The 19,032-nt window shown below is 45.4% G+C and overlaps 1 long non-coding RNA gene across 1 annotated transcript; it reads right to left on the bottom strand.

The window, feature by feature from the left end:
* Positions 1-2,276: 2,276 nt before the first annotated feature.
* On the bottom strand, positions 2,277-18,997 carry LOC141097453 (uncharacterized). Its single transcript, XR_012233962.1, has 3 exons — positions 18,829-18,997; positions 4,124-4,220; positions 2,277-3,461 (listed from the first exon to the last, which is right to left on the bottom strand). It is a non-coding gene; the product is annotated as an uncharacterized lncRNA (long non-coding RNA).
* Between the last annotated feature and the right edge of the window lie 35 nt (positions 18,998-19,032).

Genomic DNA, 19,032 nt, shown 5'->3' with positions numbered 1-19,032 from the left:
TAATGTGTGCGGGGGTTAATGAATGGGGATGGGGATTAATGTGTGGGGGCGTTAATGAGTGGGGATGGGGGTTAATGTGTGTGGGGGTTAATCAATGGGGATGGGGTTAATGTGTGGGGGTATTTGGAGTGCAGATGGTTATTTAATGTGTGGGGGGATTTGGAGTGGTGATGGGGTTAATGAGTGGGGATTGGGTTAATGTGTACGGGGGTTAATGTATGGGGATGGGGGTTAATGTATGGGGGCGTTAATGAGTGGGGTTGGGGTTAATGTGTGTGGGGGTTAATCAATGGGGATGGGGGTTAATGTGTGGGGGTATTTGGAGTGCAGATGGTTATTTAATGTGTGGGGGGATTTTGAGTGGTGATGGGGTTAATGAGTGGGGATTGGGTTAATGTGTGCGGGGGTTAATGTATGGGGATGGGGGTTAATGTATGGGGGCGTTAATGAGTGGGGTTGGGGTTAATGTGTGGGGGTATTTGGAGTGCTGATGGGGGTTAATGAGTGGGGATTGGGTTAATGTGTGGGGGGAATGGGGATGGGGGTACTTAATGTATGTGGGGGATTGGGGATGGGGGGATTTAATGTGTGGGGAGATTTGAGGACACAAAATAAAGAGTATGTATGAGGAAACAGTATGGGGGATTGGTGCAGACAGTATGGGGAGCGAATGGGTTAATGTGAGTGGACACAGTGTGGGGAGTCGGGGATATGTGTGAGCAGACAGTATAGAGAGTGAGGGGGTAAATATATGAGGAGACAGTATGAGGAGGGAGGGGAATAGTGTGAGGGGACAGTATATTGCAGATATTTTTATTCAGGAGCATTATAATGACACTTCTATCTTTAAGGGCATCGTGTGGAGATTTGCTGCAGAAGACCGGAGAAGATGGAAGTCTGCAGAGACGAGATGTGGATGAGAAAACTCATCATGAGGTCTAGAAGAAAAGGTGACTGACTGCAGAGACGACGTCATCTATAAGGTACTTGGATGTAAATGTTATTTGTGATACTGACATTCTCATGTTTTTATTTGTTAGGAACATTACAGGTGTTGTCCAGGTTTGTACGGAGTCTGCTGACATTCTTTGTGACTGCAGACGTCTGAATTCTCACAGTGCTCATTGAACGCTGTTAGGATTCTCTCGTGCCGGTAATTTACATACATGCGGTCACATGCTGACTAGACACGTGTGGCCTCACTCAATGAAAGTGAACGGAGTGAGGCCGGGCACGTCTAGTCGGAATGTGGCCAGAAGTATATAAATCACATACTTGTGCTGACATGACTGTACATCGGCAAGGGAGAATCCTAAAAGTGTGCAGTGCATTCGTTGTGAGAATTCAGAAGCTGCAATGTCAGGATTCAGCGCTGCCGGTTCCAGTAGTCATCACATGGACACTTCACTCATATGCGATTTTCATACTTATGGTCCTGTGACAACGAGCTTCTCTTCCTGCTTCTCTCAGTTTTTTACTGAGCATTGAGAGCATTAGGAGGAGCAGCCCGTGGGTACATGGCTAAGTGTGCAAGTCGCATATGTACTGGGGGGGGGGGGGGGGGCACCGAGCCGAATTCTTGCCCCGGGTGCCAGAGAGCCTAGATACGCCTCTGTAATAAGTGCCCATATTTTTTCTGCAAAAACAGCGCCCCTATTGTCCATGGGCTGTGTTTGGTATTGCAACTTTAGCTCATCCAAGTAAATAGTTCCAGAGATCAGCGATGGTGCAATCACTGAGTGTTCTGACTGGCTCTATAACTTGTATTTATTGGGATTTTATGGGAAATGCTTTTTAGCTTGTAAAAGTCACAGATCAGGAATAGCAGCGCCGAGTGTTAGGGCCGTACATGACACATGTGTGATCTGCTTCTCTTTGCATTCCCGTCACATTCCTTTACTTTAAATGCATAGTAAAAAGTCCTTGTAATGCACCCCATAGATTGGTGAGCTTCCTGCGGTGGCAGAATTACCTCACATAACCTCAGTTTCAGAACAGTATGGGAATTTCGACAATCGTGGCTAGAAATGGACAAATATGAAATCATTTCTACACAGATCCCATTATTGTGCTTTTTTGCTTTAAGGGTAAGTTCACATGGTGCGGATACGCTGCAGATTCCCTGGGTGGAAAATTAGCAGCATATTACAGCAGCAGCAAAGTGGATGAGATTTTATTAAATCTAATCTTTACGCGGATGCCCCCAAAAAATCAGACAGAATCCATTCAGGAACTGACCTGGAGCGCAGATCTTTAATTTGCATCATGTCGTTTTATGTTGTAGATCGATTTTTCTCCACTAAGCCCTCAAGTATCTTAAATTGCTACGAGGGGTGCAACGCTGCCCCCCAAAACTCTGAAATTTAAAAAACTTATTGTTTTGGACCCCCTTATGCACTGAAATCCCAGTACAGGGATAAGGGATAAGTGATTCCACAGTGTAAAAATAATGCACACAGTAATATCTCAATACAATGATCATATATACAGTGATGTCACAGTACAGTGATAATTCATACAGTGATGCCACAGTATTAAAATTATGCTCACTGTGATGCAACAGAACAGGAATAATACAGAAGTGATGTCAAAATGAATGGATAATGTACACAGTAATATCAAAATAGAGCAATAAGGCACACCGTCGTGTCAGAGGAGAGTGATAATGAACACAGTTATATCATGGTAGATGGATATTGCATGCAGCGATGTCATGGCAGAGGAATAATGCACAGAGCAAAGTCTCAAAAGAGAGATAATGCACACAGCGATGTCTCAGTAGAGGGATAATGCACACAGTAATGTCTTCATAGAGCGATAACACACAATTAATGTCACAGGGATAATACACGTGATGTCAAACTACAAAGATAATACACACAGTGACACTGCAGTTGTGGGATAATGCACACAACAACGTCACAATAAAGTGCCAATACAGATGTAATCTCAAAATATAAGGATAATGCATACGGTGATATCACAGTACTGGGATAATATACAGTATAAATGCTGTCAAAATACATGGATAATGCACACTGAAATGTCACAGTACAGGGTTAATACATTGTGCTGTCACAGGAGTGGAATAATGCACACAGTGATGTCACAGTACAGGGATAATACACACTCATAGCACAAAAATAGCACACATGCAATGCCAAAATGCATGGATAATGCACATTGTAATGTCACAGTACATGGACAATGCACATAGTGGTGTCACAGTACATGAAATTCAGGGATACTACCCCCACCAGGGGTAACCATGGGGCTCCAAAGTAATTCTTGCATCCAGTGCCATTCCATTTCCCTTATCCTATGGTCCATAGTCGTCATTATTTGTGTGTTACCCCTGAGTGGAATCGGTTCCCCTTATACCCATAGCAGCTGCCATGCCTCCAGGCACGTTTGCCCATGAGCGAGGGCACGATGTTGAATTTCCTCTGAATTTCTGTAACCTAAACGAGATTTAGATGTTGCCCACAATATTCGTCCTTTCAGTTTTCCTTACTTTAATTTTACATTATGTTCGACCAAGTTGTTGAACGCACCATAAATTCTTCACGGTTATGTCCTCTCAGAATATTTTTTTTTTAGTGAGCACAGAATGTCCTGAAATGTAAAACGCTTATGGATTTCCCAAGTTGAGAATTTCATCCACTGGGAAATGCAAACGATAAATCTGCTGACAGAAACCATATTTTCCTAAACTTGCACAAAGAACGTGACTGTTCAGAATAAGTTACGACTTTTCAAGTGGATGCGAATATTGGCCGCTGTTGTAGGAGCAGTATAACACAGCGAGATGAAAGGCTGGAGGGGACGGAACTAGCGCAGTATCAAACTACAGAGGTTCAAGGTGATCTAAACATTAACAACTAATACAATTAAATATTTACTCTAAAAATAAATAAAGGTAGTAAGTAAAAATATATATAAAGAAATCCCATAAGAGTGAACAGTTTCCTTGGTTTAGACTAGGTGAGCGCTCGTTCCCTCCGCCCTCCCTGCACAGAGACCTCTGCACGTAGCACAGAGCATGGGCACAACATTATTCTACAAAAGACAGTGGGGTCTTCAGGACTGACATGTCATATGGCAAAGTTTAAGAGGTGCTCACCGCAAAGCCTCTGAGGAATATCTCCAGTGTTTCTGGCTGGGTTTTGTTATTTGCAGGTCGGGGCTATACAATCTGTTGAACTGCTGGAACAGCGTTTCTGGTAAAATTAAATGACACAAATTATTGTAAGTAAAAAAAGCATAATCAAATCTGTATATTTGTAAATAGAGTTGCAGTCACAATTTTGCAGCCTTCAGAGAAGAAATCTCTCAATATTCCCTACTTGTACACTGCCTGATTTGAATAATTTGAAGGATTTTATACACAGTACAGATCCTTTACCGCAAAACCAACTGCAATAAAGTAGATTCTCAGCTAATCTACAAGCATGCATTGTTTATTATTTCCAATGACAACCAGTGAAAGTGTAAATGCAGCTCTGGAGTATAATACATGATGTAAGATCAGTACAGGATCAGTAATGTAATGTATGTACACAGTGACTGCACCAGCAGAATAGTGAGTGCAGCTCTGGGGTATAATACAGGATGTAACCCAGGATCAGTAATGTATGTACACAGTGACTGCACCAGCAGAATAGTGAGTGCAGCTCTGGGGTATAATACAGGATGTAACTCAGGATCAGTAATGTATGTACACAGTGACTGCACCAGCAGAATAGTGAGTGCAGCTCTGGGGTATAATACAGGATGTAACTCAGGATCAGTAATGTAATATAATGTACACAGTGACTGCACCAGCAGAATAGTGAGCGCAGCCCTGGGGTATAATACAGGATGTAACTCAGGATCAGTAATGTATGTACACAGTGACTGCACCAGCAGAATAGTGAGTGCATCTCTGGGGTATAATACAGGAGGTAACTCAGGATCAGTAATGTAATATAATGTACACAGTGACTGCACCAGCAGAATAGTGAGCGCAGCCCTGGGGTATAATACAGGATGTAACTCAGGATCAGTAATGTAATGTATGTACACAGTGACTGCACCAGCAGAATAGTGAGTGCAGCTCTGGGGTATAATACAGGATGTAACTCAGGATCAGTAATGTAATGTATGTACACAGTGACTGCACCAGCAGAATAGTGAGTGCAGCTCTGGAGTATAATGCAAGATGTAACTCAGGATCAGTAATGTAATGTATGTACACAGTGACTGCACCAGCAGAATAGTGAGTGCATCTCTGGGGTATAATACAGGAGGTAACTCAGGATCAGTAATGTAATGTATGTACACAGTGACTGCACCAGCAGAATAGTGAGCGCAGCCCTGGGGTATAATACAGGATGTAACTCAGGATCAGTAATGTAATGTATGTACACAGTGACTGCACCAGCAGAATAGTGAGTGCAGCTCTGGAGTATAATGCAAGATGTAACTCAGGATCAGTAATGTAATGTATGTACACAGTGACTGCACCAGCAGAATAGTGAGTGCAGCTCTGGAGTATAATACAGGATGTAATTCAGGATCAGTAATGTATGTACACAGTGACTGCACCAGCAGAATAGTGATTGCAGCTCTGGGGTATAATACAGGATGTAACTCAGGATCAGTAATGTAATGTATGCACACAGTGACTGCACCAGCAGAATAGTGAGTGCAGCTCTGGGGTATAATACAGGATGTAACTCAGGATCAGTAATGTAATGTATGTACACAGTGACTGCACCAGCAGAACAGTGAGTGCAGCTCTGGAGTATAATACAGGATGTAACTCCGGGTCAGTAATGTAATGTATGTACACAGTGACTGCACCAGCAGAATAGTGAGTGCAGCTCTGGGGTATAATACAGGATGTAACTCAGGATCAGTAATGTATGTACACAGTGACTGCACCAGCAGAATAGTGATTGCAGCTCCGGGGTATAATACAGGATGTAACTCAGGATCAGTAATGTAATGTATGTACACAGTGACTGCACCAGCAGAATAGTGAGTGCAGCTCTGGAGTATAATGCAAGATGTAACTCAGGATCAGTAATGTAATGTATGTACACAGTGACTGCACCAGCAGAATAGTGAGTGCAGCTCTGGAGTATAATGCAAGATGTAACTCAGGATCAGTAATGTAATGTATGTACACAGTGACTGCACCAGCAGAATAGTGAGTGCATCTCTGGGGTATAATACAGGAGGTAACTCAGGATCAGTAATGTAATGTATGTACACAGTGACTGCACCAGCAGAATAGTGAGTGCAGCTCTGGAGTATAATGCAAGATGTAACTCAGGATCAGTAATGTAATGTATGTACACAGTGACTGCACCAGCAGAATAGTGAGTGCAGCTCTGGAGTATAATACAGGATGTAATTCAGGATCAGTAATGTATGTACACAGTGACTGCACCAGCAGAATAGTGATTGCAGCTCTGGGGTATAATACAGGATGTAACTCAGGATCAGTAATGTAATGTATGCACACAGTGACTGCACCAGCAGAATAGTGAGTGCAGCTCTGGGGTATAATACAGGATGTAACTCAGGATCAGTAATGTAATGTAATGTACACAGTGACTGCACCAGCAGAATAGTGAGTGCAGCTCTGGAGTATAATGCAAGATGTAACTCAGGATCAGTAATGTAATGTATGTACACAGTGACTGCACCAGCAGAATAGTAAGTGCTGCTCTGGGGTATAATACAGCATGGAACTCAGGATCAGTAATGTAATGTATGTACAGAGTGACTGCAGCAGCAGAATAGTGAGTGCAGCTCTGGAGTATAATGCAGGATGTAACTCAGGATCAGTAATCTAATGTATGTACACAGTGACTGCACCAGCAGAATAGTGAGTGCTGCTCTGGGGTATAATACAGGAGGTAACTCAGGATCAGTAATGTAATGTATGTACACAGTGACTGCACCAGCAGAATAGTGAGTGCAGCTCTGGAGTATAATACAGGATGTAACTCAGGATCAGTAATGTAATGTATGTACACAGTGACTGCGCCAGCAGAATAGTGAGTGCAGCTCTGGAGTATAATGCAGGATGTAACTCAGGATCAGTAATGTAATGTATGTACACAGTGACTGCACCAGCAGAATAGTGAGTGCAGCTCTGGAGTATAATACAGGATGTAACTCATGATCTGTAATGTAATGTATGTACACAGTGACTGCGCCAGCAGAATAGTGAGTGCAGCTCTGGAGTATAATGCAGGATGTAACTCAGGATCAGTAATGTAATGTATGTACACAGTGACTGCACCAGCAGAATAGTGAGTGCAGCTCTGGAGTATAATGCAGGATGTAACTCAGGATCAGTAATGTAATGTATGTACACAGTGACAGCACCAGCAGAATAGTGAGTGCAGCTCTGGAGTATAATGCAGGATGTAACTCAGGATCAGTAATGTAATGTATGTACACAGTGACTGCACCAGCAGAATAGTAAGTGCTGCTCTGGGGTATAATACAGGATGTAACTCAGGATCAGTACAGGATCAGTAATGCATGTACACAGTGACTGTGGAGCGCCCGCCAGGGCAAGTGGGGTGCAAGTGGGGTACTCTGTACCAGGCCGCTTCTTAAAAGGGCAGTGTCACAATGGTGGTGACCCGGTCCATGGCCCTGGGCTTCCAATGAAAGGCGTGTATTTACAGGGGATGATGAAGATAAGAGTTTGTGATGCAACCTGTGGTATCTGATCAGAAGGGACTAGCGCTGCAGAGCAGATCCTCTGGGACAGATGGTGTGATGCAGCAGAGGTGGAATAGCTCTTCACAGGCAGAGCTGAGTCCCAGGGCAGATGAGAATGATGTTGAGGAATAGATGGGGAAGTACTAGGTAGCAAGAGATGTAGCAGTGCTGAGAAGGTGATGCAGGAAGGATTCAAAGGACACAACAGAGTGCAGTTTCTTTGACCTTTTACTGTGCTTTGTAGGTACAGTCCAGGATTCAGATTACAGATACTACGGGAGTTGATCAGCCTGGAAGAAATTTGGGAACCTTTCTATGCAGATGGGTTGTGAGGTCTCCTTCCTAGCGCTATTCTGAAGTACTTGCGGTTCTGAACTCCACAAAAGTTCCTCTTTTTGTCTGTTACTTAGAACTCCACTCGCATGACAGGCAGCTGTAGCCCTCTCTCTCTGGCTCACACACGTGCTGCTGTGTCATCGAGTCTCAGTTGGGAACAGAGCATTTACAGCCTCTTGTTCTTCCGGTTTCTGCTGTGGGACCTTTAGTATCCACACAGCCTTGGACTCAGGCGTCCGGTCAATGCGTTTCAGCTTGGGGACGAGCTCTGCTCTAGCTCCAGTCCCCAGCTTGTCTCCACACGTCCACACTCTTCCCTGTCTACACTCCAACTAACTAACTTCCTATTCCTGACCACAGAGAGCAGTTCCTCTGCAGTTAGGTTCAGAGCTCCCTCTGCTGGCCTGTAGTAGGAACTGTGTTGTGTGCTCCAACTACCTGATAAAGAGATCCTTTCACTGCTCCCAGGCATGACATCACTCCCTCCTGGAGGGAAGCAAGGCCACTGTGGAAACCATACTCCTGGGGGCACCACATTTGCACCAGCAGAATAGTGAGTGCAGCTGTGGAGTATAATACAGGATGTAACTCAGGATCAGTGCAGAATCAGTAATGTAATGTATGTACACAGTGACTGCACCAGCAGAATAGTGAGTGCAGCTCTGGAGTATAATACAGGATGTAACTCAGAATCAGTAATGTAATGTATGTACACAGTGACTGCAGCAGCAGAATAGTGAGTGCAGCTCTGGGGTATAATGCAGGATGTAACTCAGAATCAGTAATGTAATGTATGTAGACAGTGACTGCAGCAGCAGAATAGTGAGTGCAGCTCTGGCGTATAATACAGGATGTAACTCAGGATCAGTACAGTATCAGTAATGTAATGTATGCACACAGTGACTGCACCAGCAGAAGAGTGAGTGCAGCGCTGGAGAATAATGCAGGATGCACCTCAGGATCAGTAATGTAATGTATGTACAGAGTGACTGCACCAGCAGAATAGTGAGTGCAGCTCTGGAGAATAATGCAGGATGCAACTCAGGATGAGTACAGGATCAGTAATGTAAAGTACAGTATGTACACAGTGACTGCACCAGCAGAATAGTGAGTGCAGCTCTGGAGTATAATACAGGATGTAACTCAGGATCTGTAATGTAATGTATGCACACAGTGACTGCACCAGCAGAATAGTGAGTGCAGCTCTGGAGTATAATACAGGATGTAACTCAGGATCAGTAATGTAATGTATGTACACAGTGACTGCACCAGCAGAATAGTGACTGCAGCTCTGGGGTATAATACAGGATGTAACTCAGGATCAGTAATGTAATGCATGTACACAGTGACTGCACCAGCAGAATAGTGAGTGCAGCTCTGGAGTATAATATAGCATCTAACTCAGGATCAGTAATGTAATGTATATACACAGTGACTGCACCGGCAGAATAGTGAGTGCAGCTCTGGAGTATAATACAGGATGTAACTCAGGATCAGTAATGTAATGTATGTACACAGTGACTGCACCAGCAGAATAATGAGTGCAGCTCTGGGGTATAATACAGGATGTAACTCAGGATCAGTAATGTATGCACACAGTGACTGCACCGGCAGAATAGTGAGTGCAGCTCTGGAGTATAATACAGGAGGTAACTCAGGATCAGTAATGTAGTGTAGATTTCCGTTAAAATTTATGCCAGTTTCTGACATAACTTCTACTAAATCTCCCAGGTCACGGTTCATCACACCTCACTAAGTTCCTCCTACTGTATATTGATGAAAGTGTTGCAAGTAGCATAAAACAAAAAAAAAAACAGAGTAAAAAATGTTTGAGCAGATAGTGTGTGTACCAACGTTTGATGCTTTTTTTTAACAAAAATTCTGGCACATCTTAACAAATTCCACTGTAGACATAAAAACATTTTTATAATTTGTTGGCTTCAGTATTTTTGCCTCTCTCGACCCGAAAATGAGCTATTGTAAAAACACAGCAAAAAATGGTGAAAATGACGATAGAGGAAGTTCACTTTTTTAACTGTTATATATGCTAATAATATTGTCCATGCACATGATGTGCACCTTTGGCATTTGCTGCCAGGTATAACTACTCAGTAGCTCTGATGGCTTTCATCGGGCATTGCCGGTGGCAAGGCTAATGGGCACAGGATGCAGGGAGTCTGCTCTCCATGGTACTCGCCTGTCCGGGCTCTAGTGCCATGAGGATATGGATTATCATTTTTCTGCACCTGTTTCCGTAGGTTGCACAGGTGAGGTAGGTGACGTGAGGACAAGAATTTCTGGCCAGTGTTTTCATTCCAGCCAGTGATGCTAGTGTTGCTGGAACCTGTAGTGTCATCCAGTCTGGCAGTATGTGTTTTTGTTTCCTGTCCAGATGGAATAATTAGATCCTTGCTGTGGCCAATGGGACATCCCACACCCTACTTAAACTCCCAGCATACTGGGAGGTGCCAGTTATAGTGTATACCTGCCCTGGTTCACTGTGGTTATTCAGCGCCTGTTTGATTCCTGTTGCTGACCTCGACCCTTGTGTAGACTATCTTTTTGCTTGATGATTCTTTTCCTGTCCCTGATCTCCAGGTATTGACCTAGCTTCCTCTGCCTCGCTCCACCGTCCAGCATATACTTTGTAGACCCAACCCAGAGACCCCTGGGTAAGTCAAGATCTGTGTTAAAGGGTGAAGACCAGGACGACCCACTGGGATCTGGTTGATAATGGTGGCAAATGCTAAACCTATCCAAGGAAGCCCTTTTAAGAGTGCTAGGCTACTAAGCTCTGTGGCCGTGTGACATCCTCCAGTTGCAGTTCTGCCACATCAGTCTCTTTGGTTCCATCTGGATCACCAGGATGCAGCATCTCTCCGTGCCATCCCTGGACAAAGGTCTTTGAGAATCCATCTCACCAGATGAGACATAACAGTCCATACTGGGATCACCAATGAGCGTGGTGGTTACAGGACGAAATTGCCAGGATTGTCTAAACCAGTCATCGCATAGAGAAAAGTTGGAGAAATCAGTTTGTAAACTTGTAGATTGGCAGTAAATAATCTGCAGGAGGATAATTATGTGGGAAGTAGCTTGTAAATGCCACAAACCATAAAAACAATGTAATATACATCCCGACTATGAAAAGCCATAGAGCATTACAGTACAGCGAGACGTTTTACAATCTCCTGGAGGATGAGTGCACTGAAGACACATTTGACAAAATGCATCTGAGAATGTGAAGCCTATTGTTCTATTACGGAACGAGCGTTGAATGATGCCAATAAAAGCCCTTTAAGTATAGGGGAGGATTTAAAAGTCATCAGGGCTAATGGCGAAGTGTAATAGGAAAGTGCAGAGGTTCCAAACACGGCAATAATTGTCTGTCCCTGTTACATTTCCAATCCAATATATATAATGTTGCTCAATTTATAACCTCCGTCTTCCCATCATCCAAGCAGCCGTGTTTGCGGAAGGCTGATGTCTACTCCTGCTTACCTGGATGGATTCTTTTTTCCTCTTTTTAGTTTAGGTCACTGAATTCAAGGTAATGTGTCATCAGAAAATGACGGTATTTCAAAAAGTTTTATTTAAAACCTCACTACAGAATTTTTTATTGGTATTGGAGAGAGAAGAGAAATTGAAATCCTCAACGATGGCTGATAATATGGGGAAAGGATCCCTCAGCTGTGATCATCCATGACCAACTCATAGACTTTCTCTGAGGCTGATCCTTGAGAAGAGACAAGCGGATCTGATCACCCCCCTCATAGGGTATAATGCTGCCCCCTTATAGGGTATAATGCTGCCCCCTCATAGGGTATAATGCTGCCCCCTCATAGGGTATAATGCTGCCCCCCTCATAGGGTATAATGCTGCCCCCCTCATAGGGTATAATGCTGCCCCCCTCATAGGGTATAATGCACCCCCCTCATAGGGTATAATGCTGCCCCCTCATAGGGTATAATGCTGCCCCCCTCATAGGGTATAATGCTGCCCCCCTCATAGGGTATAATGCTGCCCCCCTCATAGGGTATAATGCACCCCCCTCATAGGGTATAATGCACTCCCCTCATAGGGTATAATGCTGCCTCCTCATAGGGTATAATGCTGCCCCCTCATAGGGTATAATGCTGCCCCCTCATAGGGTATAATGCTGCCCCCCTCATAGGGTATAATGCTGCCTACTTATAGGGTATAATGCTGCCCCCTCATAGGGTACAATGCTTCCTCCTCATAGGGTACAATGCTGCCTCCTCATAGGGTATAATGCTGCCCCCTCATAGGGTATAATGCTGCCCCCCTCATAGGGTATAATGCTGCCTCCTCATAGGGTATAATGCTGCCCCCCTCATAGGGTACAATGCTGCCTCCTTATAGGGTATAATGCTGCTCCCTCATAGGGTATAATGCTGCCCCCTCATAGGGTATAATGCTGCCCCCTCATAGGGTATAATGCTGCCTCCTCATAGGGTATAATGCTGCTCCCTCATAGGGTATAATGCTGCCCCCCTCATAGGGTATAATGCTGCCCCCTCATAGGGTATAATGCTGCCCCCTCATAGGGTATAATGCTGCCCCCTCATAGGGTATAATGCTGCCCCCTCATAGGGTATAATGCTGCCTCCTCATAGGGTATAATGCACCCCCTCATAGGGTATAATGCTGCCCCCTCATAGGGTATAATGCTGCCCCCCTCATAGGGTATAATGCTGCCCCCCTCATAGGGTATAATGCTGCCCCCCTCATAGGGTATAATGCACCCCCTCATAGGGTATAATGCACCCCCCTCATAGGGTATAATGCTGCCTCCTCATAGTGTATAATGCACCCCCCTCATAGGGTATAATGCTGCCCCCTCATAGGGTATAATGCTGCCCCCTCATAGGGTATAATGCACCCCCCCTCATAGGGTATAATGCACCCCCCCTCATAGGGTATAATGCACCCCCCCCTCATAGGGTATAATGCTGCCCCCCTCATAGGGTATAATGCTGCCCCCCTCATAGGGTATAATGCCTCCTCATAGGGTATAATGCACCCCCTCATAGGGTATAATGCACCCCCCTCATAGGGTATAATGCTGCCTCCTCATAGTGTATAATGCTGCCCCCTCATAGGGTATAATGCACCCCCTCATAGGGTATAATGCACCCCCCTCATAGTGTATAATGCTGCCTCCTCATAGGGTATAATGCATCCCCTCATAGGGTATAATGCTGCCTCCTCATAGGGTATAATGCATCCCCTCATAGGGTATAATGCTGCCTCCTCATAGTGTATAATGCTGACCCCCTCATAGGGTATAATGCTGCCCCCCTCATAGGGTATAATGCACCCCCCTCATAGGGTATAATGCTGCCTCCTCATAGTGTATAATGCTGCCTCCTCACAGGGTATAATGCATCCCCTCATAGGGTATAATGCACCCCCCTCATAGGGTATAATGCACCCCCTCATAGGGTATAATACACCCCCCTCATAGGGTATAATGCTGCCTCCTCATAGGGTATAATGCTGCCCTCTCATAGGGTATAATGCACCCCCCTCATAGGGTATAATGCTGCCCCCTCATAGGGTATAATGCACCCCCCTCATAGCCTCCTAGGGTATAATGCTGTCTCCTCATGGGGTATAATGCTGCCTCCTCATAGGGTATAATGCTGCCCCCTCATAGGGTATAATGCACCCCCCTCATAGTGTATAATGCACCCCCCTCATAGGGTATAATGCACCCCCCTCATAGGGTGTAATGCTGCCCCCTCATAGGGTGTAATGCTGCCCCCTCATAGGGTGTAATGCTGCCCCCTCATAGGGTGTAATGCTGCCCCCTCATAGTGTATAATGCTGCCCCCGCTCATAGGGTATAATGCACCCCCCTCATAGGGTATAATGCACTCCCCTCATAGGGTATAATGCTGCCTACTTATAGGGTATAATGCTGCCCCCTCATAGGGTACAATGCTGCCTCCTCATAGGGTACAATGCTGCCTCCTCATAGGGTATAATGCTGCCCCCTCATAGGGTATAATGCTGCCCCCTCATAGGGTATAATGCTGCCCCCCTCATAGGGTATAATGCTGCCCCCCTCATAGGGTATAATGCTGCCCCCCTCATAGGGTATAATGCTGCCCCCCTCATAGGGTATAATGCTGCCCCCCTCATAGTGTATAATGCTGCCTCCTCATAGGGTATAATGCTGCCTCCTCATAGGGTATAATGCTGCCCTCTCATAGGGTATAATGCACCCCCCTCATAGAGTATAATGCTGCCCCCCTCATAGGGTATAATGCTGCCCCCCTCATAGGGTATAATGCTGCCCCCCTCATAGGGTATAATGCTGCCCCCCTCATAGGGTATAATGCTGCCCCCCTCATAGTGTATAATGCTGCCTCCTCATAGGGTATAATGCTGCCTCCTCATAGGGTATAATGCTGCCCTCTCATAGGGTATAATGCACCCCCCTCATAGAGTATAATGCAGCCTCCTGTATCTATCCATCTATCTATCATTTATTTTCTATCCATCTATCTGTCTATCTGTGGCGCCCCTGAGGCTTCAGTCGCCACAGAGGTACTGCACCTTCTCCTAAGGTGTAGTGCCCCACCATCCAGGTAAGGTGGGAACTCCTGACCACTCTCCACACCTGCATTCCACACACAGGATAGTTCAGTGGGGCCACCTAACAGCTTCAAGCTGGGGGTTAGCAGCTTTTTCTGGGGAAAAAAAAAAGCAGAAAAAAGACTCAGAATAGCAACTAAAAAACACATGTAATAATGACATTTATTTTAACTCAATCTGGAAAATAATTTTGTTGCATGCATATAGCAGGATACCACCAACCTCCATATGTCTGTAGGAATTATAGATAGAGTGCCCGCTAAATCTGGCCCTATAGGTCCCTAGCTAGCTGTTCCCTGCCTCACGCGGAGGATGGCACCCTAAATTCCTGCGCAAGTGGCGCCCCCACTCCTCGGCGGCTCTCCCTAAACTAGATAGCCCTATTAAAAACTCCCTACAAGAAGGAAGAAAAGGATAGTGTTTCATTCAATCCTTTGGGATATATAGATTGTAGGGAAAAAATCCAATAAGTTTCTCTTTGGAGTATACGTTTGTCCCAATCCCCTCCTCTTGGATTTTGGGGGACCTTTTCTATGCCCATGAAACTGACAGCCTTCACATCCCCCTTGTGTCTTTGATTGACATGGGTAGCTACCGGTGTATCCCGTTTATGAATTATGTCTCTGTGGTGTTCACCTACCCTGACCCTCAGCTCCCTCTTGGTCTTGCCAACGTATTCAAGGCCACATCTGCAGGTGATCTTATATACCACTCCTATTGATCTACAGTTAATAAATTGACCAATAGGGTAGATCTTTCCTGTGACATTACTCTGAAATTCCTTGCTCTGTTGAATAGAGGTGCAATATTTGCAGCTACCACATCTAAAGCAGCCCTTCGGCTGTGTGCCTAGCCATGTTGAGCTATATGAAGTTTTCTGGGTATAATGGCTGCGGACCAACCTATCCTTTAAGGAACGGCCCCTTCTAAAGGTGATTTGTGGATTGTCCGAAATCAAGCCTCCAAGATCATTGTCCATACGTAATATAGGCCAATGTCGGTCCATAATGGCTCTTAGCTCATTTGACCCATTGGAAAAAGTGGTGATGAACCTTACGGTATTATCTTCATTGGTTTGCTGTTTAGGTATAAGTAGTTCTTTTCTTTCCTTCTCTACTGTAGTCTTATAGGCCCCTTTGAGAATATCGTCTGGGTATCCTCGTTCATGAAAACGAGATCTAAGGTCATCTGCTTGTCTCTTAAAATCTCTCTGATCTGTACAATTCCTTTTCTTGCGTAGGTACTGGCCTTTAGGAATACCTTTTTTCAAGGGGACTGGATGACTAGATTCCCATCTTAGAAGGGAGTTTGTAGAGGTAGGTTTCCTATACGTTTCTGTGACTATACGGTCGTTCCCTCCCCTCTTGATGACTATGTCCAGGAAGGGTAGTCTGTTGGCACTAGCCTCACATGTAAAGTTAAGACCAATATCATTTGTTTTTAATAGAGCACTGCACAATTGCACTTTGGCACATGGTTAGATTCGTTTTGTATCTCTGTGTTTAATATATGTTTTTAAAGTAATTAATTAAAGGTTATTTTTTATATTTTAAACAGTGAGTGAAGCCTTGGAACCGCACACCCTGGTGTCCTCCAGTTATTCCAGCACCGCTACACCTGGGTAACAACATCTATACCATCCGGCACCTCTCCTCATCCATTGCACCTACACTGCCCTGGGACTACAGCTCCACCTGTGGGGAGCTACACCATCTTTGCTGCACCACACCAACAGTCCCAGCGGATCTGCATGCAGCGTTGGCTCAACATCTTACTTGCCAAACACCACGGGTGGCGTCACGACTCACGAACTATTCTAACTAACTCTAACACCATTAAGATCGCCACCATTGATATTGGGTGCCCAGGGCCACGGACCGGGTCACTGCTGCTGTGACACATTCCCGCCTTGACACCGGCCCGGTACCGAGTAACCCCCGCTGCCCTGGGCGACCCATATCTATCTATCTATCGCCGGACTGAGACCAAAAAGCAGCCCTGGCACAAAAAAATTCACCAGCCTACATACAATGAATGTCATCACCCAAATCATAGAACACTGGCAAGTTATGCCAACTTTTCCTTTAGCTCACACACACACGTATTAAACAACTCACACGTATCACACACACACAGCTCACACACACAGCCACACACACAGCTCACAAACACAGCCACACACACACACAGCTCACATATACAGCCACATACACATACATACACACACATCCACATACACACACACACAGCCACACACACACACCCACATACACACACATACACACAGCCACACACACATACACACACACAGCCACACACACACACATACATACACACACACAGCCACACACAGTCACACACACAGCCACATACACAGCCACACACACAGCCACACACACACACACAGCTCACACACACAGCCACACACACACACAGTCACACACACAGGCACATACACACACAGCCACACACACACACAGCTCACACACACACAGCCACACACACATACATACACACACAGCCACACACACATACATACACACACACAGCTGTTATGAATGGGTAACCAAGGAGGAAAAAAAGACAACAAGCTAAGTCTCAGAAAACCAGAGAAGTTGGTAACTATGCAGATTGCAGATCCCTGATCTTAACCGCACAACTAGCAGCAGTCGTGGAGCGTTCCTACGATGGTCCTAGACGCCTTGTCACAACCGGAGAGCTACATAAGCCTAAAGCAGGAAAAGAGGAAAACTAACTGCCCCAGAGCAGACCCCAAAGGAAAGACAGCCCCCCACATGTATTGACGGTGAAACAAGATGAAAATACAAACAAAGGAAGGAAAAAAGGCTGAGCAAACGATTGGGCCCGGCTAACTAAAAAGGACAGGAAAGGAAAGACACTGTCTGCAATCTGCCAAAAAAAACCTACAAAAATATTGTCCAACACTTCTGATAGCAAAATTAACCCTGAAGTCACTAGACTTCTGAACCTATTGTATATCAGCACTCTGAAATATTCTGAGACAGAGCAAAAAAGAGGCCAATCTAATAAGGAACAAACAGCAGATTGGCAAATACTGATTAATAGGAGTGGAAATTCAGCATAGCCCCAGCAGGGGCAGGCTGATTACACAAAAACTGAATTGACCAACAAGTGCAAGTGTGAACATTAGCAAAAAACAAACTTAACTTGAGAAGACTGGAGAGAGCTGAAGTCCAGGACCTGAGAAGCAGACTGAATAACCAGCACCAGGATAGGGCGTCGGCTGTCTTATATCCAGTCTGATACTCCAGAGATCCAATCGTTATCTTCCTCATCAGGTGCAGATCACTACCACTTAAACCAACCGCACTACCTCCTGTCACCACCAGAGGGAGAATGGAAGGGGAACTCTCAACTGGTGGAGCAGAAAATGAGTTCATGACACACAGCCACACACACATACATACACACACATCCATACACACACACAGCCACATACACACACACATACACACACAGCCACACACATACAGCTCACACACACAGCCACACACACATACATACACACACAGCCACACACACATACATACACACACACAGCCTCACACATACATACACACACAGCCACATACCCACACATACACACACACAGCCTCACACATACATACACACACAGCCACATACACACACACATACACACACAGCCACACACATACAGCTCACACACACAGCCACACACACATACATACACACACAGCCACATACACACACACATACACACACAGCCACACACACATACATACACACACAGCCACACACATACAGCTCAATCACACAGCCACACACACACACATACACACACAGCCACACACACACACATACACACACAGCCACACACACATACATACACACACAGCCACACACATACAGCTCACACACACAGCCACACACACATACATACACACACAGCCACACACACACATACATACACACACAGCCTCACACACTCTCCTCTGTGGTGCAGGGGAGGCTGGTGTCCACCTGCAGCTTTTCAGCTTCTCCTGCTGACAGCAGCTCTACCGGGATACTAGTAGATGAGAGCAGGGGCAGCTGCTGACAGGAGCTTATCTCTCCCTGGGAGCAGCCACCTATGCTGACCTTATGCTGATTTCATCTTGATTGCTGCTGGCTCTCCCTCAGAGCTGCACAGGAGGACACCAGCCCCAGAGCTTTCATAGCGACGCCCTTGGAGGAGAGCAGAGAGGCGTCCTGTGCGCGCCCAGGCGGCCCTTTCAAATTTCTGACCTGGGCCCTGTGTGCGCGCACTCTCCTGCTCGCCCGCACTGAAGAGGCCGCGGCCGC

The sequence above is a fragment of the Dendrobates tinctorius genome, unplaced genomic scaffold, assembly GCF_039654945.1.
Source record: "Dendrobates tinctorius isolate UK_male_01 unplaced genomic scaffold, ASM3965494v1 ptg000084l, whole genome shotgun sequence".
NCBI lineage: Eukaryota > Metazoa > Chordata > Amphibia > Anura > Dendrobatidae > Dendrobates > Dendrobates tinctorius.
Note: the sequence above shows the minus strand (reverse complement) of the source record. Positions and strands in the feature narration are given on the sequence as shown.